The sequence below is a fragment of the Pollachius pollachius genome, assembly GCF_949987615.1.
Source record: "Pollachius pollachius genome assembly, chromosome: 5".
Lineage (NCBI taxonomy): Eukaryota > Metazoa > Chordata > Actinopteri > Gadiformes > Gadidae > Pollachius > Pollachius pollachius.
In genome coordinates, this window is record NC_136938.1 from 15499118 (window position 1) to 15526250 (window position 27133).

General features: G+C 39.9%; 1 protein-coding gene across 3 annotated transcripts in view; it reads right to left on the reverse strand.

Annotated features, from left to right (window-relative positions):
* LOC307075822 (zinc finger protein 609-like) overlaps window positions 1-27133 on the reverse strand; it is a gene marked incomplete at its 3' end in the record, with an annotated part of 99356 nt that overhangs the window by 65639 nt on the left and 6584 nt on the right. The window lies entirely within an intron of this gene.

Consider the following 27133-nt stretch of genomic DNA (forward strand, 5'->3'; position numbering starts at 1 on the left):
CCAATGATTTTGAGGTGGGGTAAAAAAATTACAGTCAAGACATCTGGGTACAATTAAAACTATATACCTCCCTAAAAAATGCTTTGAGCTGCAGCTGCTCAATTAACACTCGCCTGTTAGTTATTGTCGCAATGCGATGATGGAACAGCCGTGCGGTTTCGGCACCATCCCCAGAAAAGTGCAACTTAATGGTTGTCTTTTAAATATCTGTTATTCTAATAAACGTCTGTATGAAAATAAAGCAATAAATTGGGTACTTCACTATGCCTTTATAACGTCAAATACATTTCATGTCCAGATAGAGGAAATGTATGGATAGCAATATGTTTATTTCCGAAAGACAAAGCTGTAACTTTCACAAATGCCAACCAATTGCCTTTTGTTGTATTGAAATCCACTTTTAGGAGTAACATTTTATGCTTTCAACTATGGCTGTGCCATATGGACAAAATCTTCTACCACGATATGGGTGATTTCATATCTCGATAGCGATATAACTCACACTATAGTACATTTTCTGTAAACTCTATGAAAGAAATTTCCCAGAATAACAACATACCTCATGACTACTTTTTAATAATCCTATCAATTAATACAAATGTAGGCACTTTCTCTTTTCTCCTAATGTTTGGAAGTGATGTTGAGCAGAACTGTGACAAATTAGAAAAGAAAGGGAAGATACAAGTAAAAAATATTTTTTAAACTGAGTAATCTCAAAAAGTGCAGCAAATAAACGTAAGTGGATGAAAATAAAAAGTAAACATCACTCCGTTTAAAAAAAAACAGTACTGCAACCAGTAAACAGAATAAGTACAATACCTTATAAAATATCAAAAACAATTATACATGTCGCCACATCTGCATTTTCTGAAGAAAATGTGTGTGGTTCCGGCACACACATTCCGTGACGCCATTTTGTTAGCTATAAAAACAAAACTTTCCACATTAACTAAGGGAGTGGTCCTGGATGGGCACAACACATTTTAGGCCTCTGGGGTTCTTTGAAGCATACTTGGGACTGGTTTAATAATGGCCGCTCAATTGCTCATCATATTTTCTCATAAATTGGCTGTACCTCTGCCATTTATGATGGAATCAAAACCACAAATTGTGGGTCATTTGGGCTTATAGGTGGGTTTATACAATTAAGGTTTTCCAAAACTTTCAAGGTACAGCAAAATCCATCCAAACAGACTTTGTGTGTCCCAGTTGTAAAAAGATACAGCATGTCAAATAAGTCCCAGATACCAAGTTTAATTTTTTTTAATAAAAAGGGGCGCGGCTCTCAGCTGTATACGTTTGACCACTAGTTATATATATTTTTGCCCCATTCACTTTCCCTATAAACTATTAGTATTATAAATATTAATAAATAAATAAAAAGTCTGCAATAGTTGGTCTCTAAAAGTAGGAGTAGATAATAACGCTAAATATTAATAAATAAATAAAAGTCTGCAATAGTAGGTCTCTAAAAGTAGGAGTAGATAATAACGCAAAATAGGAAGGAAGAGAAAGAAAAGAACAAGACACACAGATAACAAGTCTGGCTTGCTCTTTAACCGAGAGGTCTGATCGTTCTCCGGGTGTTTTATGAGATTTGCTTTTCTTTCAAAAGATCGCATCTTTTGACTTGTGTTCTGTTTCACACTGTTGCGGGACATTCGTTCTGTTTCACTCACCTCCATATTGGTTTCTGTATTTGACGCACATGTGAAGTGAACATAAAGCAGGTTCAGAACGACGTAAAGTACTTCCATAAAGTAAAAAAAAGGAAAGACAGGGAAATATCTATTGATACATTTCTCTCGTCCCCAAATATACATCGTTGTTTCTTTCAGCCCTACGCTCAACTACTCGAAAGCGCCAATGTTTTGATTAAAAAAACATGTAGTTGCATGCTGTTCCATAAATTTTGTAACGTTTCACACTGAACAGTGTGTCCCACGGACCAGGTAGCATTCCTGATTATTTTTGAGTTTGAAAACATGTTTATTCAGCATGTCTCTCCCAAAAAAACCCTTTGTAACTGAAAACCTTAGAAAAACTCGATGTTAATTTTGTGATCGTTTGACGCTAAAATCGAAATCGCGATCAAAATTCGATTTATCGCCCAGCCTTAACCTGTATGCTCATCTATTGTCACCTGCTGAGACTATTTTAAAGCTACAAGAAGCATTTGTAAACATTTAGCTCAATTTTAATTCTTTAAAGTAAGTTATTCAAGAGAAGACAACTGAAAACCTTCTTACCAGAACCCTGCCTGGTTTCATTCCTTGCCCCAAATCCATACGTTACAGGGCATGCCAGTAGCATTAGTTTGCTCAAACAAATACTTGTACTTTATGTTGTAGGACGACCTGTCTTTTAAGTTTAAGTTAATAATGAAAACCCGCTGCTTCGGGTTCCTTTGATAGGCCTCAAGCATTGTGCATGGAGAGGACGAGTGGGCAAATCAGCTGTGAGTGTGCGTGCATGTATCATTGATACTTGGGTTGATCCAAATTGAGGTTGCGAGTCAACAAAAAATATTTTAATAATATTCGGGTCGGATCGATTAAAATAAAGATGCCAAATACACTTTTGCAATTTACAGAGCAGGCTATAACATATAAAACACAAAGACATAATTTGCTGAATGGCTTGCACAATCGCAAAGATGCAGTACGAGCTTTCCAGGTGCCAACGTAGACATCTATCTTTCTTTTATCTTAGACCAGGTATTTGTCTGATTTAGGTCACCGTTTTATTTCGAATAGGTAGCCTATGTTAAGTGTAGTGTAAGTCTATTTGTTGACCTGGTGAACAAATATTCTGATTTTATGCTTGGGAGATACCATCAATAAGGCATCCCTGTGAGTAACATTTTATGTAGGCTAGTGGGAAATCCTTATTTATTGTGAATGTTAAAGGTTAAGGGAGTAACGGTACACTGAAGTCACGGTTCGGTTCATACCTCGGTTCAGACATCACGGTTCGGTATGAGTTCGGTACAATGAAGGTAAAAGAAAAAACAAAAATGCAGAAGGCAATTCTTTTTTATTGTCTCAGGTTGTACCACCTAGTGTCATACAGTCTCCCCCGAGCTAGCTGCAACAGCCTGAACTGTGTAATCTAAGATGTAAACAGTAAACAATAAGAACCCCACATCATTAAACCGGATTGCGATAGCCGCGGCAGCTACGTTAGCATTGTGACCTCATAGCAGCCCGACACAGTGTAGCCTGCTAATAAATCCAAGGTAAAAGAAGAACGCGACACAATAAACAAAGATCATCAATGTAGGACGTCCAAGAAATACAGCAAACTTTTGTGCGACATTTTCTTCAATAAACAAAGCTATCGCCGTTGTCTAGAAATACCTCGCGGATAATGTGTTTGTTTATTATCCGCCTGTCTCACGGAAGTGCGATTCTGTCTACCAATTAACGGACAGCATGAGTAGCTCAAACTTGCCGGCACCCTTTCAGGCATCTCAGTTGTCCTGAAGATCGCGTATCTTACATTAGTTTTGCATTACATTAATTAATTTGCATGCCAGTTTTATTTAATTTTATACTGTGTATTCTCCGTGTAAATCCATGCACCGAACCGTGACGTCCGTACCGATTCGGTTCAATACGAATACATGTATCGTTACACCCCTATTAAAGGTCCTGTGGCATGAAAATGTCACTTTATGAGGTTTTATAACAATAATATGAGTACCCCTAGCCTGCCTATGGTCCCCCAGTGGCTGGAAAAGGCATTAGGTGTAAGACGAGCACTAGTTATCCTGCTCCGCTTTTGAAAAAACAAGGCTCAGACGTGCAGATTTGGAATTTGGCCCCCCGTCGTCATATGGGGCAAGGTTACCTCCCCTTTCTCTGCTTTGCCCACCCAGAGAATATGGCCCGCCAATGAGCTACCTCCCAGCAAGTGCCACATGTGTGTGTATGTGTGTGTGTGTGTGTGTGTGTGTGTATGTGTGAATACACACACTGTACTGCAAGTGTTCACTTCTTTGTTATTTGGATAACCGTTCTGCTGTTGGTGTTATTGCGTGTAACACGCAACACAATAACACAAGCTTGCGTAAAGCTCCCATTAGGTGAAAAGACTAGACTGCGTCGGGTTCTCTGACATCTCTGGGAGTATACTTTCACAACAGGACTCGTAGTGGGGGTTATCTTGGCCATGGTTGAAAAGGAATTGGGTGAAAGGAACTTTGGCTTTGACTCCCTGAAGTCCAGATTGAACCGAGACATGGAGGAGAAAGGGATTGTTGCCCGGGATTGTCTCCTGCCGGGACCCCGGAGCCGGAGCCCCACTGCCGATGAGCCGAGGAAGAGACAATTCCGGGCAACAATCCCTATCTCCTCCATGTCGCGCTACAATCTGGACTTCAGGGAGTCAAAGCTTAAGTTCCTTTGACCCAATTCCTTCTAAACCATGCCTGAGATAACCCCCACTACGAGTCTCGTTGTGGAAGTACTGGGAGTGCGCAAACAGCAACAATCCCTTTCTCCTCCATGTCCTGGTTCAGTCTGTACTTCAGATTGATGTCAAAGTGGAAGAACCAGAGACATTGGAGAACCCGACGCAGTCGTTTGAGATTCATAATATCATCCGGAGGCGCACAAAGCTTTAGGCCGTGATTATATACATTATATTATATAGATATCTATACATAATATATTATATATTATTTAGATAAAGAGCTCCAGGACTCCCGCCAGAGTACCTGGAGTGATCTAGAATATTTACAGAACACGGCCCAAAGCTGTGCGCCTTCGGATGATGTTATGAATCCGAGCCATTGCAATGCATCCACTGTAAACACTAGCGCATGGTACTGTGGCCGCAAGCTGCTAACACCCCCACCCTCGACCCGCCTCTAAAAAACTACACGTTTGTGGAAAGCTCATTGTGGGACTGTCTCGTAGTGGCTGTAATTCTGCACCAAGGCTGAATTTCTTGAACGTCTTCAAATACTGTATGAGGGGCCGACTAACACCTATATAAGGGCGCACTCACACTAGGCCATCTGTACCGTGCCCAAGTCCGTTTCACACCTGTACCGTGCTCAAGTCTAGATCGTTTGGCTAGTGTGAGCACGCCAACCGTACTCAAGCCCACTTGAATTCTGTGGCCTGGGCACACTTTGGAGAGGTGTGCTCAGGCCACGGTACAGATGCTATGAGCCGACATGCCCACGGCTACCCAACCTGAGCTGGATGACGTATAGTCCATGCGACCCTTTTTTCCCATTAAACATTAAACATGATGGCAAGCGGTTTACATTGGTGCGATAGTGAAATTTTTGATCAAAAATACCCCGTTCGTCATGGCGCAGGCTTTCTTGGTTCACTGGAGAAGGCGGGGCTGCCCAAGGAGTCTAGACCTCTTTAGAATAATTTGCACACTCGCGAATGTTTTATCGTTTTATGAATGAAGACACCCGCATGCAAGAATAAGTTCACGTCTGAGTGTAGGCTACAAACGCGACAAACTATTTACAAGTGCAAAAACGCCAACATATTATTTATTTTGCTGACCACTTGTTTTTTATCCACAAAAGCCTTGTATTGACAGATCCTCTGTGTCTCTCTCGTAGATCGCACCATCTTTCAACGTCTTTGTTTGATACGACTGCATAACCTTCTCTCACATGATCTGCAGCTTGCAGATTTCACTTTCTTTCCAGTTAGAAGTTAACTGCTCATGATCATATCACTGTGTTGTCTCTGTGGAGACAGCGCAACAACACCACTACCCAAGCCCCCCCAATCCCCCCCTGGAACCGCGGAGCCGTCGCATTTACAACAGAATGAAACCCGATAAACCACCAATGTGTGCAGGGTCCGGGAGGGTAAATTGGGGTTCTAGCTCAAGCAGGCAATTTACCTCGGGGAGTGTAAACGCGTGGCTGCGAAAAAGGAATGCATAAAACTGCCTATTTGGCAGTGTGAAAATGCTCAGTGAGAGAGAGCTGTATCTGAGTAGAACGGCTCCAAATAAGCAACAAATTCAGTAAAGTGTCAACTGTGTGCTCTGTGTTGTTCTACTAAGCAGCGGACGCTTGGTGGTGACGTATAACGACATGATGACGCATGTACATGTGGCAACCGTACTCAGGCCCAGTTGAGATTGCCAAGGGTGAGCACAGGCCAGCGCACAGTGGGGGGGGGGGGGGGCAATCGTACTTGAGCAAGGTACAGGTGTGAAACGGACTTGGGCATGGTACACATGGCCTGGTGTGAGTGCACCCTTAGAGCATCCATAAAGTAGCATGCCATGGGACCTTTAAGCAATTATTATAAACTTTTGCATGAATGCTGAAGCGGGATAAAATAGGCTAGTGCAATAATGCAGGTTCCTCACGTTAAACTGCTATGAATTAACAAAGTAATACTTTGTTTTAAATGCATATGACTCAGGGATGTGGGTCGGGAAGCAGGCCGGGTAAATTATTTTAATATTATTACTTGCGGTCCGAGTTGCGGTTGGATTGGTTGAAAACATTGGCCGTGTGTGTGTGTGTGTGTGTGTGTGTGTGTGTGTGTGTGTGTGTGTGTGTGTGTGTGTGTGTGTGTGTGTGTGAGAGTGTGAGTGTGTGTACGATAATGACCGGGAGAAAGAGTGCTATGCCGAGATGAATGATATTTATATTTCAAGATTGGAAAAAAAAAAACTATCAATATGTGGCGCTCGGTGTTGATTCTGTGGCGCTGCGCCACAAATTGGTCTATGTATGGGACACATTGCTGTAACAGGAAATTAATGTAAATTCGAACCATAAATAAGGCAATTCATAACAAATCTTTTAGAACTGCCATGACTGTAATCTAAAGTATTATCTTTATAATAATTTTGTAAGAAAAACCACAGAGGAAACGGCTTCATTACCTCACAAGACAACCCCATTTTTCTGAAGGATTGGTTCTCATGAAGTGTTTCTGATCATAGGGTAAACTTCAACCCAGTATTTATGCCATGGCTATTCCAAAGAACTATGTCAGCGGCTCATCAACAGAACAGTTTGAAACCAGTGGATGAAGTGCTCAGCAGTGCGCGGCAATATCCAAAAAGAAAAAATTCATTCAAATTTTTCTTTTCAGGAAGGCCAATTCTTTCCAAAAATTCACAGTCAATCCTTTTCATTATTTGGAAATGTTATAAATGGAATCAGTATATATTTTTGTCTATTAGCACCATCAACGTAAATTCACATTCAAGAAAAACATATCCTACAGGCCTCTTACAATATGGAACCTTGGTCAATTTCATCCATGCCTCTTTGAGAGATGAACATATATGATGGAACTAACGCAAAAAGACACACACAAATAATTTGCAAGGATTCTTATATTATAATTTGCTCATTCAAATCTCAGGTGAATTAACAAGATTAATTGAAAATCTTAACATAATCAGAATTTCCATGTGTTCACAATTTGTCACTTTTAGACTGCGAGCTAGAACAAGTTACTCATAATACTGGCAAAAAGAGGCAAAGCCTATATATATGCAGACATTAGGAGTGTGTACCAATAATGTGGAATGAAGATAACATTTTTGGAACAACCCTCAAGATGGGATGAATTTGGACTAGGCACTTGTTTTCAAAGTTATGGTGGCGCGAAAGAAATCTTGCCATGATGTTCACAAGCAAATCCATGCCTTCCTGGGTCAGTGAAGTGGGAGCCCATCATACCTAATCATGTTGGAAAGTCTACATGAATTCCTATTTTGTATATTGCAAATAAAAAGCTATGGTTGTACCCGGGAATAGTAAATCATGTTTTCTAGTTTCACATGCCACTACGGTAGAGGGCTTATCTAAAGGAGGGAGGTCAGTACTCTTTCAAGCAGGTGTATTGAGTAGTTTGTGTTCAGTCAGATTAAGTGTACTACTGTAGTGTGCAGGATAATAATCCAGGGTTTGAGCTTCATCCCCATGAAGGGCAAGACTTACAGTACATGATTATTTTCATGTTCAATACAATTTGAGTTTGAGTGCCTTCTTGTTTGTTTCTTTATACATTTAGGTCTGCTTTTGACCATGAATGTTTTTTATAACATTATTAGATCACGGTAATATTGTTATTAAAGCTTTTACATGGCATGCAGTAATCTGTTGTCCTTTATACCTGAGTTTTCTTTTTTTCCAAGCAGATCACTTATTAAATAGCATCATTTTTACTTTGTGGTTTTGACACAAATTCTTTTCCCCAATGTTTGGTCTCTCTCTCTCTCTCTCTCTCTCTCTCTCATTGACAATCCTATAACGATACATCATAATATATGTCTAAAAACCTAATGATTATTCAACGTTTAAAATTATGGATAAGGGTAGGCCCTAAATGCAGGAAATTTGCCACTATGTTCGGGATGTGAGATATAGGGTTAAATATCTTGTAAAACATGAATCATAAATAGGCCTAATGAGTCATTAGGCCTATTCATTGATGAGAATAAGCCCTTACTTATAGGGGTGTGCTAAAATATCGATATCCTTGCCCTTCTTCGTGCGACAATTGACACACTGGTGCCAAATATATAATGTTTTTCTATTTTTTAACAACACATTTTTTAACAATTAATTTTGTATTTTCATGCTTTATTCATAAAGTTAGACAGGAAATATCAACCCAAACATCGATTTTTTTATTAATAAAATAAGGCGCTCTAAACAGAATTTCCCTGCTCCTCGAGGTGGTGCTCCACACATGAATGAAGGAAACTTAAATGGAAGTTAACTAGCCAAAGACGAGTAACTGAAAAACTCTTTGGAGCATGAATAAAGATCCAGCCCTTTTTAGTCATCTTGTCATCATCGTTAAGACATATATTGTTATGTATCGGTATAGGATTGTCTAACAATATATTGATTATTGCAGAATTGCTGGATCACAAGCCACGTATCGCGTATCATATGTACCCCTTGATTCCCAGCCCTATTAATGACATTACGTTTGATCACATCTGCAAAATACAGAGATGAGTCTTAAAAATGAATAAACAGGAAACTACGGCGCCCTCACAATGTGTAATCGCAGTACTCTCAGAACGCCCAACGGAGTGAACATTTCCTATAAGAAAATAAGATCCATCACATGCTTCAAAATGTGTTTGTAATGCATGCAGTGAACCTGTTCAACGCAAAAAATAATTAGCTGTGCGGTTCAAACTAGGGATGGGTCAGAATAATCGATTAATCATTCCCGAGGGTCAAAATCGATTTTTTACATTTGGACCGTTAACATTTATTCCCATTCAAATATAAAGTTTTTCACAAGCCATAACTTTGTTTCCCTGGTAACGCCTGAGGTTTTGACTAATACCTGGAACAATCATTACCTTCCCGTAAGGTTCTTATGCAACGGAAACATTGTTCACTCCTCCAGTAAATAGGATGGACCATAGCTACGACTTGGCAATGGGAGGTGTTCTAGTCTGCTCAGCTATGAGCCAGAGAGCTAACGTTATGCATTGTACATATTTATAATTCGAAATTCGTCTCAGCCTTTATAAAACTGATACTCTAGGGTCTATAGCATATAACTGCCTTGTCTGATTACAGTTTAATTAATTTTCCACAATTTACCAGCTCTCGTTTTGAAGACCGAATCACCACGCCATTCGTTTCAATGGGATTCGCGAAGGTCTATACTTTCAACATAAAGGGTACATATTTATAATTTGAAATTCGTCCCAGCCTTTATACCACAGATACTATAGGGTTTATGGTAGGGCTGGGCGATATATCGATATTTGAAATATATCGATATTTTTTCTAACGAGATATGGAACGAGACGCTATCGTCACCATCAATATAGTTTAATTTGTGTTGAAAGTACAGCATATTTTATCCAAATAACAGCAGTTTTGAACCGCGACTGCTGCCTGCTATTTCGTAACTCTGCTACTCTCTCTCCCGCTCTGCCTCCGACTCACACAGACACGGCCCCCATTCCAGTCGCGTCACTTTTTTAAATCCCCTACGGCGCGAACCATGGAGTCCGCCGGCAAATGCAGCGCAGAGGAGCTTGTATACATGTAAGCAGAAGACAAATGGCTCCATAGTTTGGAAATATTTTGAGTACAAGGTGTCTGACGAATGACAGAATCAGGTTTTTTGTAGAGAGTGCTTACAACGTGCTCAAAAATGCGTGCAGCGACCCAAACTCTTAAGCTGTCTTGACATTAATTCATTTTTTATTCAGATAAAGGCAGTACAGCAATTGTCCCAAAATGATTCCGACACCCGCCGGAGTGTCCGGCGGGTGTCCGCTCTCGCAGAGCTCAGCTCCGGCGGGTGTCGTTCCATATTGCGATTCAATTCTGTGCTTCAGATTGATGAGGAAGTGGAAGAACCAGAGACGTCGGAGAACATCTCTGGTAATATAATTATTATTAATATAGAATATGATTCATAATATTCTGGAGGCGCACACAGCTTTTGGCCGTGATATTATACATTAAATCCAAACAGCAGGTAGGTAGGCTATAGTAATAACGGTAACTCCCCCCTCCCCCCATCAGCAAGGCAGGTTAACGAGCACAACGACGCAGGCAGGATGGAAATGAGAGCACAGCGGCGCCACCGATGTAGAATGACGAGTTGGAGTGCGGCAATGGCAACTATGTTATTGCGTCAACAAATATATCATATCGATATTCTGCTTGAAGATATCGAGAAATGACTTTTGGTCCATATCGCCCAGCCCTAGTCTATAGCATACAACTGCGTTTTCTGATTCCAGTTTAATGCATTTTTCACAGACAATTTGACTGGATCTACTTAGCAGGTAGTTGTTTTTTTGCATTTAAGATATGAAGTGATTTCTTGCCGATAATCCATGGCTGCCTTTGTGAATGTCGGCACACATCAAATAATCAATTATTCGTTCATACCACCCACTGATTATTCAACCATGAAAAACTTGAGTTATTCACATCACCTGTTCGCAATGCTTCACTAGAAACAAGCTTTATTTTTTTAAGGGGATGTCACACTCTGCACCACAAAGTCCTGAATAGATTCTTGTCTTGAACCTGGGGATCGCTTGCACTAGTTATGGTGGTTTGATGCATTCTCTTAACATGGAGCTGTTCCTTGTTCCTCACATCGCTTTAGACTTTAAGTGGTCATGAGTATTTTTACCAGTCCAATCAGTATTTTGACAGAATTTGCTTAGTCTAATTTGATCGTTTTTAGGACGTGGCTGTCTCAGACGGCATCATCTTTGTCATGTCTCTCTAATCAGTGATAAGTTGTGAGTTGACGATCCTCCGCCCCCCTCTCAAAACATGGCGATCAAAAACGGAATTATGTACTTATGCTGACTTGCCTGTAATTATATAAATATTAAATAATCAGGCCAAAATGTGATATTTATTTAGTAATTTCAGCCAAATTACGGAAAATTCTGCAAATTCTGTTTTTAGTACCATATTCCAGAATCGTGGAAATCCTAGGGCCCTAGATAACATAAGCGAAAAACTGTGGAATATTGCAGAATTTAATGTTCTCACCTTGGCCTAGCCACATGTGAAAACAAAATGCTGTTCTCACGTCATGTCTGATGAGCAATAAATTCTACACGCACGTTAAAAAACAATCATCCGCCATGCGATTATGCAGCATATTACGATTATCATGCAGAATAAAAGAATGCTGCTTCTTTTCACCAAAATATCCTATGTTTTAGGATATTTTACTGGAGTTTTACTTTTTAATTTCAGTGTTAAATAGTGTTGCCAATGTCTGTTCACATTTGTATTAGGGATGGGCAACGATCGTCGAATAGTCAAATAGTCTGAGTCACGTAGAAAATTGAATAATGAATGTGAATGAACGTTATTTATTACACAGCTCAATACTGTTGAACGCTCCGGGCCTTCACTTGCATGGGCCTTCAAAACTTCCGGTGGCAAATCATTTTTTGATAATTCACCGTTGCTAAGAATATAATGACCGCTGTCAAGGAAAGTGGATTTTTTTTTTCTGTCGCATCACTCCGCAAGTAGTCCGGTAACTTATCAACCCCAGCGTCCTCGGTTGCTAAGCTACGTCAACGTCTTTGGCGGACTATTCTCTGCTGATCAACACTACGAATGCTGGTAACAAATAAACTGTAAAAAGACACAGTGTGAAGTAATTTTTTTGGCCAAACATATGCTAAAGACGAGTCTAGTTCACCGTCATGCAGGCTGTGTTCAGTAAAATAAATAGCGATCTGTTTTCGGCGCATGTAGGCCTATCTGCCTAAGCCCACGTTGAAATAATTTTGATGTTGAATGTTGATGGCGCAGTTGTTGAAATAAACAGATTGACTTCATACAAATCATAAAAGCCTCTCCCTGTGTCATTGTGCGGGTGTGTATACGAGGTGCGTGCGGGGGGTTCTTGATTGACTGATTTTCGAATATTATTCGAATACTTCTCAGCGAATATCGAAAAGTATTTTTGACAGAAATGAACATCCCTAATTTGTATCCAAATGTTGTATCCAAAACGAAACATATACAACTGCACACCTTCATGTTATCAAAAGCAAACTATATTTACATACCGCAACGCAATGCTTCATTAATATAACATCCTTTTTTTCTCTATTATTTACTTGGCGAGAAAGAATTGTTTATTAGTAGAAAGCCCTCTAGTGGACAGAACGTTTATTAGTGGCATTGGCAATGAATAGGCCTGTGTATATAGTGTATAGGTACGGTAAAGTATAGCAGTAAAGATTTAAAGATTTTTTAAAGAATTATTTTTGGATTTTTATCTTTATGATAGAGTGAGATAGACAGGAAAGTATGAGAGAGAGGGGAGGACCTGCAGCAAAGAACCACGTGCAGGAATCTAACCCAGGTCGCTGCGATCCGGACTATGACTTAATGGTAAGCGCTCTACCCGGTGAGGGTAGAGAATGTAATTCGAATATTAAAAATAAGGTATGAAATTCAAAGGGGATTATAAAAGGAAGATTGACAGCTATAGTGTGTTAAATATTTTCTATTTTTTGCAAAGTTCATATGTATTTCTATGCAATAAATGCACTTGATTTCTTGTGACGACATTGTTTTAAGTCTTAATATACCTTATATTAGTAAACAAACATTTGAACGCAAATATAAATGCAGGACGCCTGCTTCGCCATATAGGTGCAGACCGCACCAATATTCCAGCCCCCGCGCCTCGTCTGTTACTGTTGTTTTTTTCCAGTGTGTACCAACAGGCCTGAAAACAATCCCAGGGGAAACACTGAAGATGTATCATTTTTCATTTTCCGAAAAAACTACCTTCACTAATCTGCATCTTTGAGCGATGAATAAAATTAGAGGATTATTTCTGAATTATTTTTCCAACCTACAATGTGTGAGCTTCCTACTGTGACAATGAAGAAAACCACAGAACAAAATGAGTCTGTGCTATGTCATTAATCAGCACCTATAAGGAGAACAGTGTAAAATGGCATCTGGCTACAGAGATGGTCTCAGCTTTGAGGGATTCAGAGAAGGGGCAATTCATATCAAGATCTCAGCAGCAACAGAGGTAAAGCTAGCCATCTGATCACCCTGCTCACTGACTTCTCACAGATGGCCCCCCCAAAGGACTAACATTCAGTTGTAGGGATTGGGCGGAGAGAGACGCAGCTGTCCCTGCTTGACTGGGTAAACAGTTGTGAGGTCTAATTTGTACGACACCTTCACAAAGGAGAGGTAACTCTATCGGTGGTTGACCTACTGTACTGCCCTGAGCTGGAACTGCAGTGCAAGCCCTTTAGGACTGAGGAAATATCCTAGGGAGCGCCCCGTTGACTGAAAGGCATGCAGGCTGTGCACCTCCCCGAGTGCTTGTCCTTTTTACACCGATCCAATTTCATTCAGCTATCTATCAAAGAGGCCATGTCAGGGGTGCATCTGGCCCCTGTAGCGACAGAGCGAGAGAGAACCCTTCAGGGAAAGGAGATGGTCAGATTTATTTTCTCATGTATGAAGGACATCACTATCCAATGTTACCGTTATAAAGGTCTGTTTAAACCTTAATAAGCTGATGATTATGATCAAGGATTATTTTTACTATTTTACTATGTATTTATTTTAATTATGTTTACTCTGAATGAATTTAACATTTTGGTTGATGACCTTGCAGCCAACAGGACTGGACTCTAGCAGGGCACATTTGTCTATTTTTCTCAATTTGACTGAAGCTCTAAATTACTCTTATTTATATGACTATTCTCAGGTTTATGTTACTCTATTATGTATGCTTTATGTTACTCTTTTGTATTTAGCGCTCGTGTCGCAATGTCAGCATTCACATGCTCAGCATGTGAGAGGTCTCCTATTAAGAGAATAATTACTAAGGTCCTGTTTCCTGAATGTTGAAGGACATCGTTTTTACACGACCCTCCTAAGTTTTTGCACTTCAATTAATGTGTCGAAGATAATGTTCACAGAATTTAATGTGACATTTGAAGTGTGTTGAGCAGTCTTATTTTCCTATTTTTTTGTAATGCCTTTAAATAATATGGGGGACATGAATCACAATATATCACAGAATCGAATCACAATTCTTGCTGTATCGCAATAATTGCCCATGTATCGCAATACTATCGAATCGTCACATTTTTGCAAATTCCAACCCCTATTATTTAGAGTAAATATATAAGATGTATTGGTTTAAATCAGTGGGAATTAATCAATGGGCCTCTGACCGGTACTGGGCCGTGGTCCATTGCCGAACGGGCCACAGAGATTTAGAAATGAAGCAAAATAATAATAATAATAATAATAATAATAATAATAATAATAATAATAATTATTATTATTACTTGCATAGAATTTTACCATTATCATTTTTACAATTTAATTGTATTTTACCTAACAACATTTAACAACAAAATAACAACACTATCATTGAGTGAACAAAACTCGCAAAAAAAAAACAAAAAACGCATCCAAAACTCAACACTAATTTGTTGGTCAATATGCTTTTGTCCGGACAATCGCTTCTGTTATTTTATTAAGGAGAAGAGCAAGAGGGACATATGCAGACCAATGTATTTTATTTTTGAGTGATATGCTACATTGTGTAAACTATAATAATGACTGTTACTGTTATGTTTCGGCCTAAAATCGTTGATAAAACCTTTAATAAAACTTTATTGCTTTTTATTCTTAATAATGGTCCTACAGTTGATGAGTTTGCTTGATTAGACATGGTACACGATGGCCCTTTAAGGCTATATTCAGGGTTTTTGACATCATATAAAATTTAAAGGTGCAAACCTATAATATATAAAATACATGCAGATTATTGCAGTGAAAGCCACAAACTTTAAGGTAGTGCTGTATCGAAAATGACATAGTAAGTGGAATGCTAGTGCCTGAAAATAGTGAGTGTGACTGATTGGAGGCAATCTCCCAAAGTCATGCAGGTGGGAAAATTGGGTGGATCCATTTTCAAATAGCACCCAAGCATATTTCCATAAAGCTAAAACTACATTGCTGTTGTTTTTCAATGACTTCCACTAAATACAAATGATAAAAGGGTAAGTTTGCAAGACAAACGACTGACAAAATATAAAACCTACCATGCACAGAAATGTAAGCTGTAAAAGGTTATAGAGCATGAAATAAACAAGGATTCTCCAAGATTGTCTGACAACATTGTTTGTTTGTGAATGGTTCACATGAGAGAAGTGTGCTTTTTGCTGTCATTTCCAAATGAATGATTTACTAATAAAGGATTTATTTCAAACTGAAAAGCAAGCTAGTGAGTACATTATTTCAAGTGTACTCACTTTCAAATACAAAGGGGTAAAACCCTCAGTATTAGGTAATAATATATTTTTAGGTCATCTGTGTATTTAGCAAATTCCAACAATAAGTTAAACAAAACCAGATGTTAAGAGAGAAATATCTGCATGTTCACAAATGTTTCTTATATCCATTAAACCAATAATAGGCAACCTTCACCTCATTTTCAGCCAGGAAAACCTTGTTCACTGATTTAACCACTCTGGACTTGAGCTGTGAGTGCCAAACCAATTGTATGTGTATAAGGCTTGCACTCGGGCACAAACATAAGCTGGCCAATCCTTTGACTGCTGCAGAGTAATAAACCACATGAAAAAACTCAATAATAAAGTTCAACTGAATGTGCACTGCCTGGAACAGAGTCCCCTTTCCTCTCGAGGCTGTTTCAACACAGCCATCTAAAGAGCCACAAAGTAACCTCTATGTAATTGGATTACCAAGATAGAAATGCTACGGGCAAATCCAGGTAATGGGAATCCGCGGTCTGTGGGTCGTCCAACATCTCTCTCTCAGCAAACATCTCATGCAGTTCAACATGATTTCCAATGTGCAGTAATCCTCCAGCCTAGATATGCCAAACAAACCGACTGCTACACGGCCATGGCATGAACCACGGCAAAAACATATACACTACATAAATACAATTCAATGTCCAGAATAAAAAAAAACCTGTTGATTAAAATTACACCTCAGTCTGGAGCCATAAACAACTGGGCCTAAGTAGAACTAGATTACTGTTGAGAATCAGTCCAAACAAACCATTGCTTGGCAACATCACATTGAGAAATACATTCCCATTAAAATAAATAATCTCTGGCAAATCACAGTTGAAAATGTAATAAAATTCTAGATACAAACTCTTTTTATTACACTTTGGTGAGTGATTTTAATAATGCATCAGGGTTGTAAGTAACAAGATTGCAGTGTATTCAAGTTGTAAAGCATAACTAATTAGGGAGTCAAATTCCTTTGTTTCATTTCCACCTCAGAAACAAACTATGGTCATGGGTGATAACTCTGCTAGTGGCTAAATTTGACTGAATATAAAAACCATCTACAGTCTGCCAGGTTGAACTTCTCAAATAGTGCAGTAATAACCACTACACAAGACACTAGGGGTGTAACGATACACGTATTTGTACCGAACCGTCACGGTACAGGCACTTCTGGGTGGTTACAGAGGTGGACCGCGGTGCGTAAATGTGGCGTACATAGCGTTAATATGGCGAATGTAAAGGCTTGTTTAGCGATGCGGTATTTAAAACTTGAAGTCGGAGTTCCCCCCGGACCGTTTAGCCAAAGTATACTACTCCGACTCCGTATTCCAACTCCGTAACTACGGAGACCTCTCAAGCAGTTCTCCGTCGGGATGTCGGATATGCAATGCAATTCGCCACCCGGTCGATCTTATATGTTGACTACAAACCATGTAAGTACAGTGTTTCCCATATATAGACCAATGTGTGGCGCAGCACCACAGAATCGACACCGAGCGCCACAAATTGATTCAGCTTTTTTTTTTCTTTTTTTTTTAAACAAATATCGTTCCGTTCATTCATCTCCGCATAGCACTCTTCCTCCCCGTCATTCTCGTTCACACATGCAAACAGAGACAAGCGCGCATACATGCCAATGGTGCACGGGTACACTACCACTTATTGGATCAACCCGCGTATCACTGATACATGCACACGCACTGACAGCGGATTCGTCCGCTCCTCCTCTCAACGCGCCTACAAAGGCAAACCCGAACCAGCGCGACATTTGCGATTAATGTGAAATGCGGTTATAGTATATATTACGGTGTTAGACCCCCATGCTGCTCTGCCGGCGATTTTAATTCGCTCTGCAGCAGAGGCTGGAGATCGGGAAGATCGGGAGGTCTCCCGGTGGGCCGGTGACGTGTTACACCGAATTCTGCAACCAACCGAAAAGTGTGACCCCAGGGGGCGGGTCTTTCCTTTCTTGATGCAAACGTTAATTCTAAACAGCATTTTACACAGTAGCCTACAATAGGAAATGCTCAACGGTAAATCACCTAATTAAACACTGACTGTAGCTTTTTATGGGGAAAGAAGCAACAGTGATGGACCGTATAAACGCCTAATCCATTGTATGGGTCTTTTAAATGCTAATCAAATCAAATCAATTTATAAAGCACATTTAATAACAAGGTGAGGGGTTGGGGGAGATCTTATGTTTTATTTATGTTTTTGTTATAATGCACAGCATTTTTTCGACTTCATGCCTGTCTACTTCAAACTCGTGCTGCATGCATGTTGCAGAAAATGTGCAACAGCGCCCCCTGGGGACACACTTTTCGGTAGGTTGCAGAATTCGGTGTAACACCGGTCCACTTTGAAATGTATTTTGGGAGTACACAAAATGTATGATTGCTTGATTACGCGAATGCCACACCCCCCCTGCCCCTGTCAGCAGTCCACGTCCCATCTTGTTGGCACTTTTCAAAAATACAATTTTCTCCAGCACCGTTTGCCTTTTCTTTGCCGGTGGCGAGCGCCAAAGTAGCTGCTCAATGCATATACATTTTTCTATTTTTTTCGATCTCCTGTTAGTTAAGTAAAAGCGTTCGCATGCGTTCTTGTGTACCAGTTATGTTCACCCCTGCTTATATGAACTTTATATAAGAATGATTTGGTTCACGAACCAGGCTCAAAAATACTAAATGATTTTTATACAATTCATTAACGAGTAATAATAGCAAGTTGTTGCGTGACTCGCCGTAAACAGAATGAGGGACCGTTCATACAGGAGGGGAAGCCTGGAAATAGGCCTGCCCGGCCGCGGGCAGCCCTGCCCGGCCGCGGGCAGCCCTGCCCGGCCGCAGGCTCTGCAGCCCGGCCGCGGGCAGCCCTGCCCGGCCGCAGGCTCTGCAGCCCGGCCACATTCTTTGCAGCCCGCCCGCGGGCTACGGAAACGCCAATATAACCGAACAGAGCCGCACTGTACCGCAACGAACAGTGGGTTTGTTGGTTCTCGTAACCTAGACTTGAGGGGATAACCCCTCCTTCCAGGCTGCGCAGCCATGCGCTATGAACAGATGTAGGGATCCAGATCCCTTAGCTAGTCACATCCACTCAGAGGAGGCCATTCCTCATCTCTCCTATTGAACCCCATGTTATTCCACCAAAGATTTCCGGGAAATGAATGGGAGTCAATGGAGGCTGAGGGAAGAACGTCCTCCCTGAAGTAATTGTCAATAGGCGAGAGGGGGTGCTAATGTCCCTTTACCGAGGGAAACGAACATTACATATACAAAGGCATTAAAGTAGTCATATTTAAGGGCATTAATTCATTAGTAGTCTGGGCAATCTACATTTTTTATTCTCGACAATGTTAAGGAATTTCTTCCTCCCTCTCCTCACTGGAGGAGCTTCCAATGCATTCATACTAGTATTTTGACAGTATTGTTTTCAATCTAACGATTTTTATTTTTTTTCTAATACCTCTGCGTACCACTTGATAGCGCATCGCATACCACTACCATAGTTTGAGAACCAATGCCCTAGACTACAAAACTCCTGTGGAAACAGTTCTTGAGTGACGGTTTGGGCTGAACGATCTGGGGAAATAATCTAATTGCGATTATTTTGACCAATATTGCGATTTAATGTGCGATTTTTATAATTTATTAAGTTCCTTATCTTGTGTATTATTCACAAAAAAATAAATAAATCATTCTTTAGTATGAACAACACAACATTGGAAGCAGTCAACATAAAAACTGCTCTTTCCTTTAGGCCATGTTGAGATTAATTTATATTATAAACCTCTTTATTTAACTATTGAATTGTAAAATGAATAAAAAATGAATTGTACTGAGTTCCAGTCAGGTACGGTAACAAATCACTATTTTTTAATTTATTTTTTTAAATAGCCGTTGCGATTTGCATACCGCGTTCTATTACAATGCGATTTCGATTTGAATTCGATTAATCATTCAGCCCTAGTGAGCGTACAACACATACTTGATACAATGGTTAACAGCCTATTGCATTAAACCCATTTTAAGAAGCGGAGCATAGAACCTTCTATCATTAACACCAAGGGCCCTATCTTGCATCTGGCGCAATTGACTTAATCACTGGCGCATGTGTCGTTGCTAGTTTGCAACTGGCGCAGAGTTATTTTTCCTCCTGCGCCACGCGTCAGTAAATTAGGGAATGATCTTGCGCCCCAAGGGGCGGTTCGGCGAAAGGAGGAGGCGTGTTCTGGCACAAACGTACCCTGGTGCTATTTTGTAGTTTCAGAAACCACTTGCCCCACAAACCAGAAAATACCTGGTTTTAAAGTCAGTGGCGCGTTGTTCAGAAGCTATTTTAATGGCGCATGCATAATGTTGCTTGTGCACCTCGTGCATACATTTTGCTTCTCTCATCTATCCAGCCACACATTCTTGGTACATTATTTGGGAAAAAACAGCTGATACAGCGGTAATAAGTTGTACTTTTAAATCAATGCATCTGCAAACACCGTACAGCAAACACATATTTTCTTGACACAGACATCGTGTACATGGCCATAACTTTTAGGATTGATGAGTATTTGATCGTGAGAAAACATTGTTTTATCGCGAGTGAGTGTTAAAAAGAATGAATGAATGCGGGCACGCGTCCATCTGTTTAAACACACGCAAACTAAACACGTAACGCATAATACAGTCCATGGCAATGTATATTAACGGGGGGACACATGCATATTAGGAACACAAGTCGATAACGATAATGCATACAATACTGATACAGACATCTCCATAGAACGCCCACAAAGCTACTTGCGCTTGGCGCTTCTCACTTGCGTTTCAGACCGTTAAAATAGGGCCCCAAGGCTAAATCTTAGGACCATCTTTATTCAACCTCTACATGACCTTATTATGCATAATAATAACACTGCTTACCATTGGTACGCGGATGACACACATCTATATAGAACTCTCACCAACTGACTATCGTCCTATAGATCTGCTCTGCAAGTGCATTGAGCAAATCAAAAAACGTTTACACTGCCAAATATGCCCGTCTTATGCCCGCCTTTTTCCTGGCATGGTCTGCCCATTTACACAGATCAAGGTAATATACCGGTTTGATTTTGCACCCCTATTTACCCTCTTGGACCCTACACATATTGGGGGTTTCATTTTGATGTAAATACAATTAGAAGGCTTTGCGGTTACAGGGGCGGGACTCGGGTAGAGGTGATGCGCCGTTGTCTCTACAACAGAGACAACGCAGCAATATCAATACGAGTATTTCTAACTGGAGGGACACTGAAATCCGCGAGATGCTGACCATCATGGGAGAGAAGGTGATACAGTCGCATTTAACGAAGACGGGGAAAGACGGTGTTTGTAGCCTGCACTTAGATGTATGAACTCAGCTGTATACTCATTCTTGCATGCTTGTGTCTTGAATCATAAAAAAAATAACAACATTTGGAGTATGCAAATTATTCTTAAGAGGTCTAATCTCTGTGCGTAGCCCCGCCTTCTCCAGTGAACCAAGAAAGCCGGGTCTTCGACGAAGGGGGATTTTACCCCCTCGGTTATACACAGGCAAAATAGTGGAATTACAGGGCGTGCCACACCACGACTGTACCGGCTTAGCAGTGTGCAAGAATTTCCTACAACTAAATAAGGATAAAACTTAGATAATCGTTTTCGGTGCCAAAAGATGAGACTGAAAGTTAGCCCAAGCCTCGAGTCCGTCTCCTTGACAACGTATATTAGGGATTCAGATCAAAATTTCAGCAGCCATATCAAGTCAGTGAAAAAGAAAAATCTGCCTACTAGGGGTGAACGATACATGTATTCATAATGAACCGAATTGGTACGGATGTCACGGTTCAGTGCATAGATTTACACAGAGAATACATGGTATAAAATTAAATAAATCTGGCGTGCGAATTAATTAATGTAATGCCGAACTAATGTTAGATACACGATCTTCAGGGACAACTGAGACGCCTGAAAGGGTGCCGGCAAGTTCGAGCTACACACGCCGTCCGTTGATTGGTTGACAGAATCACATCCGTGAGACAAGGGGATAATAAACAATAACATTATCCGTGAGGTATTTCTGGACAACGGCGAAAGCTTTGTTTATTGAAGAAAATGTTGCACAAAAGTTTGCCGTCCTACATTGTTGATCTTTGTTCATTGTGCGTTCTTCTTTTTCCTTGGATTTATTAGCAGGCTACACTGTGTCGGGCTGCTATGAGGTCACAATGCTAACGTAGCTGCCCCGGCTATCGCAATCCAGTTCAACCCCCCCCCCCCCCCCCCCCTCACCATAAGGATAGTGTCGGTGGTGGAAACGCGAGCCGTAACTGAGCTGCACCAAACCGACCCGCACCCTCCGGTGGAAATGCGCAAATTCTGTGTGCTTTGCATTTTCATAAACAAGACATGCTGAATTTTCCATTTTATAACTTATTGTGTTATTTTGTTTACAAGTTACGAATGGAGTCTGGAGATGATGTGGGGTACTTATTGTTTACTGTTTACATCTTAGATTACACAGTTCAGGCTGCTGCAGCTAGCTCAGGAGAGAGACTGTATGACACTAGGTGGTACAACCTGAAACAATAAAAAAGAATTGCCTTCTGCATTTATGTTTTTTTTTTCCTTTTACCTTCATTGTGCCGTACTCGTACCGAACCGTGATGTCTGAACCAAGGTATGAACCGAACCGTGACTTCAGTGTACCGTTACACCCCTACTGCTAACATCATCTAAAATGATGAGTCAGAGGCCTCATGCCTAAACAAGACGGAAAAAAACTTTGCCATGCATTCATTCTAGCAGGTTTGATTATTGTTACGGTCTCTTTGCAGGCCTTAAAAAGAATCATAGGTAGCTACAGCTTGTTCAGAATGCAGCTGCTTGAGTTCTTACAAATACCAAAAACTAAAACTCAACACAGTCACAGCAGGATTCAGCTCTATGCAACAGATTGCTGGAATAAACTTCCTTCAGATCTGAGACTTCTCCAACCCAGACCATTGTATTAAATCAAGGTTAAAAAAAAATTATAATCGCCTTTGCTTTCTGCTAAACTATTATTAAATTTGACCTTGTTGTATTCAAATGTTATTTCATGTTTCTTTTATTGATCCTTTTAAATCCAGTTGATTCATGTATTTTATGCACTCTTAGAAACATGTCATACTCATAACATAATATAAAACAGGATTTCAACGTGAAGCACATTGAGTCTTCTGCATGAAATGTGTTATATAAAGTTGACTTCATTATGTACTAGATTGATTTGTAAATTAGACCTCTTGCTGATTTGTTTGAAAAGTATGATTTTTGCTATTTACTTTTTAACTGTTAACCGAATATTCAAATATCAGTTTTGTATTCAAACACAATAACACTCTACTTAATAATACTCTAAAAGAATCGGGAGTAGTGGAGTATGCAGTCCTCTGCCGGTACCTTTATCAGCGAGGTCTTCAATGATGATGTACTCCTAAGTTGTTGTATTATTATGTATTTTAGCCATATAGCTACATCAACGCTTTAAGCAACTAGCAGCTTCTGCTTTCTTCCTCTAAACTGAGATGGAATTTCTCGAATGGTTATCCCAACAATCTTTCGTACATTGTTCAACTTTGAGAAAAACAACAGAGCTTTTAAGATTTGATGTCACTGAGAGCACTTTAAACTTACCTATAGACTGTTATTCAACTACATTCTAATGGTAACCAAGTCATTTCATAGCAGATATCATTAGTTACTACTACAAATCATCCATTTTATTAAAAAATGTAATAATTATTCATTATTGGTGAACAGTTAATGACAATGGTACATGCAACAGAGTATTGTAAAAGAAGGATTATAGATTCATAAACAAGGAGATGTTCACTTAACCCAGAATCAAACAACCACATTTGAAATGCTGTTAGATGCAACTCCTCAAAGGCAAGTCTGTTTAGAGGTGGTAACAGTGATGGTAACTATACCATTACTATTCCTACCGTTCGGAATTGGATACAGTTTGATAGTTGAATAAACCGTGGACTAGACACTGCCTCCGCCTCGTATTGGAGAACATTATAATATAGAATATCACGGCCAAAAGCTGTGTGCGCCTCCGAAATATTATGAATCGTAATGACTGCGTGGGGGGGGGGCGTTGCTAGGTTACTTGTTTATGTTTTATGTTTGGGTCTCGCGGAGTGAGAAACCTTGTAGTTAGTTAGTGTAGAGTAACCGTTATTACTATACCTACCTACTGTTTGGATTTTCCATTACTATTCCTACCGTTCAGAATTGAATACAGTTCGATTGTTGAATAAACCGTTGACTAGACACTGCCGCCGCCTCGTATTTGAGAACATAATATATAATATCACGGCCAAAAGTTTTGTGCACCTCCAGAATATCATGCACAGAATTGCAACCCTTTGGTTGTGACAGTTTTTAAGCACTCTCTACAAATTACGTGATTTTGTAATTCGTCAGACACCTTATATCCAAACCATTTCCATACTATGGAGCCGTTGGTCTTTCACGAACAAACAAGCTCCTCGGAGCCGCTTGTGCCGGCGGACTCCATGTTTCGCGATTTCAAAAAGTGACGTGAATGGAGGGAGGGCAGAGACTGTGTGTGTGAGCCGAAGAGACATAAGCAGAGTTACGAAATAGCAGGCGTCAGGCACGGTTCGTTATTTGATACAAATGTGCTGTAATTTCAACGCAAATTAAATTATATCGATGTTGATGATATGGTCTCGTTCCATATCGCGTTTGAAAAAATATCGATATATTTTAAATATCGATATATCGCTCAGCCCTACTATACCTTTCTCAATCTGTGTGTTGGGAAAGATGAATACCCCACAGAATAATCATGGCTCTTCATTAGGGATGGGAATGTTCAGTCGACAAGTCAGTACGGCTGGGTATCTTCAATGATAAAACTGTAAAAAAAAAATAATAATGTCATCTGTAAATGGGACCCTCTCATCTAGTGCCTTATTAAAGACATTCATGTTTACATTAAGAGCCCCAAGCAGTAACATTAATGGAATTGTATTTAATATGACCAACACACTAAAGCCGTTAATATAGTGCAGCAAGAAATAAAGACATCACACAAGATTAAAATGGTTAGAGTTTCTAGATGTTTTTGCCCAGAATGAATTCCACCTTTTGTCCTATGCTACATATCATTCCCCTCTTCTTCAACCTTATTTTCTGTCTCTTATGTAACTTATTTTCCATAAAAGGCAAAAGTTCATACTTCAATGTCATAAAAATAAAAATGTAAAAACAATCTATGGATTTTACGAATCGATATCAGAACATTGAAATGAATATCAATTTGAATCTGAAAATCTAGATTTTAATTTTATGTCACTCAATCATAAGCCTATTAACTGTATTATTGAAATTAGGCAAAAAGCAGCTTCCAAATTACAACAGTCAGTCCCTTTTAATAATCAGGTAATCTAATTAGCAATATGAATTTAGTAGGGGTGTAACGATACACGTATTTGTACTGAACCGTCACCGTACAGGCACTTCTGTAAATGTGGCGTACATAGCGTTAATATGGCGAATGTAAAGGCTTGTTTTGCGATGCGGGATTTAAAACTTGAAGTCGGAGTTCCCCCCGGACCGTTTAGTCAAAGTATACTACTCCGACTCCATAATCCGACTAAGTAACTACGGAGACCCCTCAAGCATTCGCAGTTCTCCGTCAGGATGTCGGATACGCAATGCAATTTGCCACCCGATCGATCTTATATGTTGACTACAAACTATGTAAGTAGTGTTGTAAATAAACTTCCAAAGCTTTTCAAATCTTATATGGTGTTTTATTGGTCCTTAATGTGCAAAGTAAACAATGTACCAAGTAAATAAGGTGCAAAGTCAAACCGGAGAAGTGATTCCGGAAATGATTTCCGGAATCACTTCCGGAACGAAGGACCAATCACAGCCCTTGCCGTCTCCGTTGCGTCGACGGATAGTTAAAAAATATTGGATGCACACGCAAGCTACGGAGAGGGTCTCCAACAGGGTGTCCGGCTACAGAGAGGGCTCTCTGTGTCTACGTACAGCACTTTAACGTGCACACGCATTTGAAAAGGCACCAGGTGTTACTCTCACCGTTGCTGTGAAAAACAATGAGCTGTGCAAACCCAGCTCACGACACTATTTCAACAACCCCTGTCTGGGAATTCAGAACGGCCAAATGCCACAACCAAGTCTATTGGTGTTTTCATTGCTGCTGATCTACGGCCATTTCCCGTTGACAAACAAGCAGTTTTTTTAAATTTTCCCCATAACTATGAACCGTACCGTCCTGTACCATACCGTGACTTCAAAACCAAGGTATGTACCGAACCGTGACTTTTGTGTACCGTTACACCCCTAGTATTTAGATACGTAATATGTTACATTTCAACAAGCTTGTAGCTTAAAATTACCTGGGACATATCTGTAGTCATTGCTGATCAAAAGTGATTTCAATAATATCAATAAAATCACATCCTATAAATTATGTATTAATCTAATCTTACTCAAACACAGCCAAAATAGCCACTTGTATTTCTAGTGCTGACTAGCCACTTCAGCATTGACTAGTCAAATGGTCAAAACTTCCCTTCTGTACTATTCATGCATCGTTTTCTATTTGAAGCAGTATGAGTATCTTGCACATTTGTCAATGAAGGTACTGTACGATTATAATGAAATTTCTCATCACTGCCTGTTTTGTAGTCATCTAGTGCTACCTACTCAAACACTAAAACATGACTCCTATTGGAAGTATGATAAATGCCTTGGCAAATGTACTTTCAATTTGTGCTGTTTGCTTCCCAGCTGTGTATTTCCCCTGTTAATACTGCCTTACATCATGAAAAGAGGTCCGTTTTCTGCCTCATGTGCTCTGCATTTTATATGGGTCATTACTATAAAAACAATTTGAATAAGCCCATAAATGCCCCTCACTCCATTATAGCAAATGCCTTCTTAGCCCTTCGTAAAACCGTATAAGCCGTGTCTGAACTTGTCCACAATTCCCTCCTCATTTGCTAGCAACTTTGTTCTTTAATCAAGCAATCTTTTATCAGGGAAAATTTTACTCAACAGCCAGTACAAATTCAAAACTTTAACTGTGATTTTTGCCCAGGTCCGTTTTCATAAAATGGACTCAATGAGACCTGTATCTAATTACTTTGCTGGCTACACTTCATACGATTGCTGCACTTCAGACAATAGACACTACATCTTTGACAGTCAGAGATGTAGTGTGCTATCGTTTCCATTGGACAACGTGACATATTAGT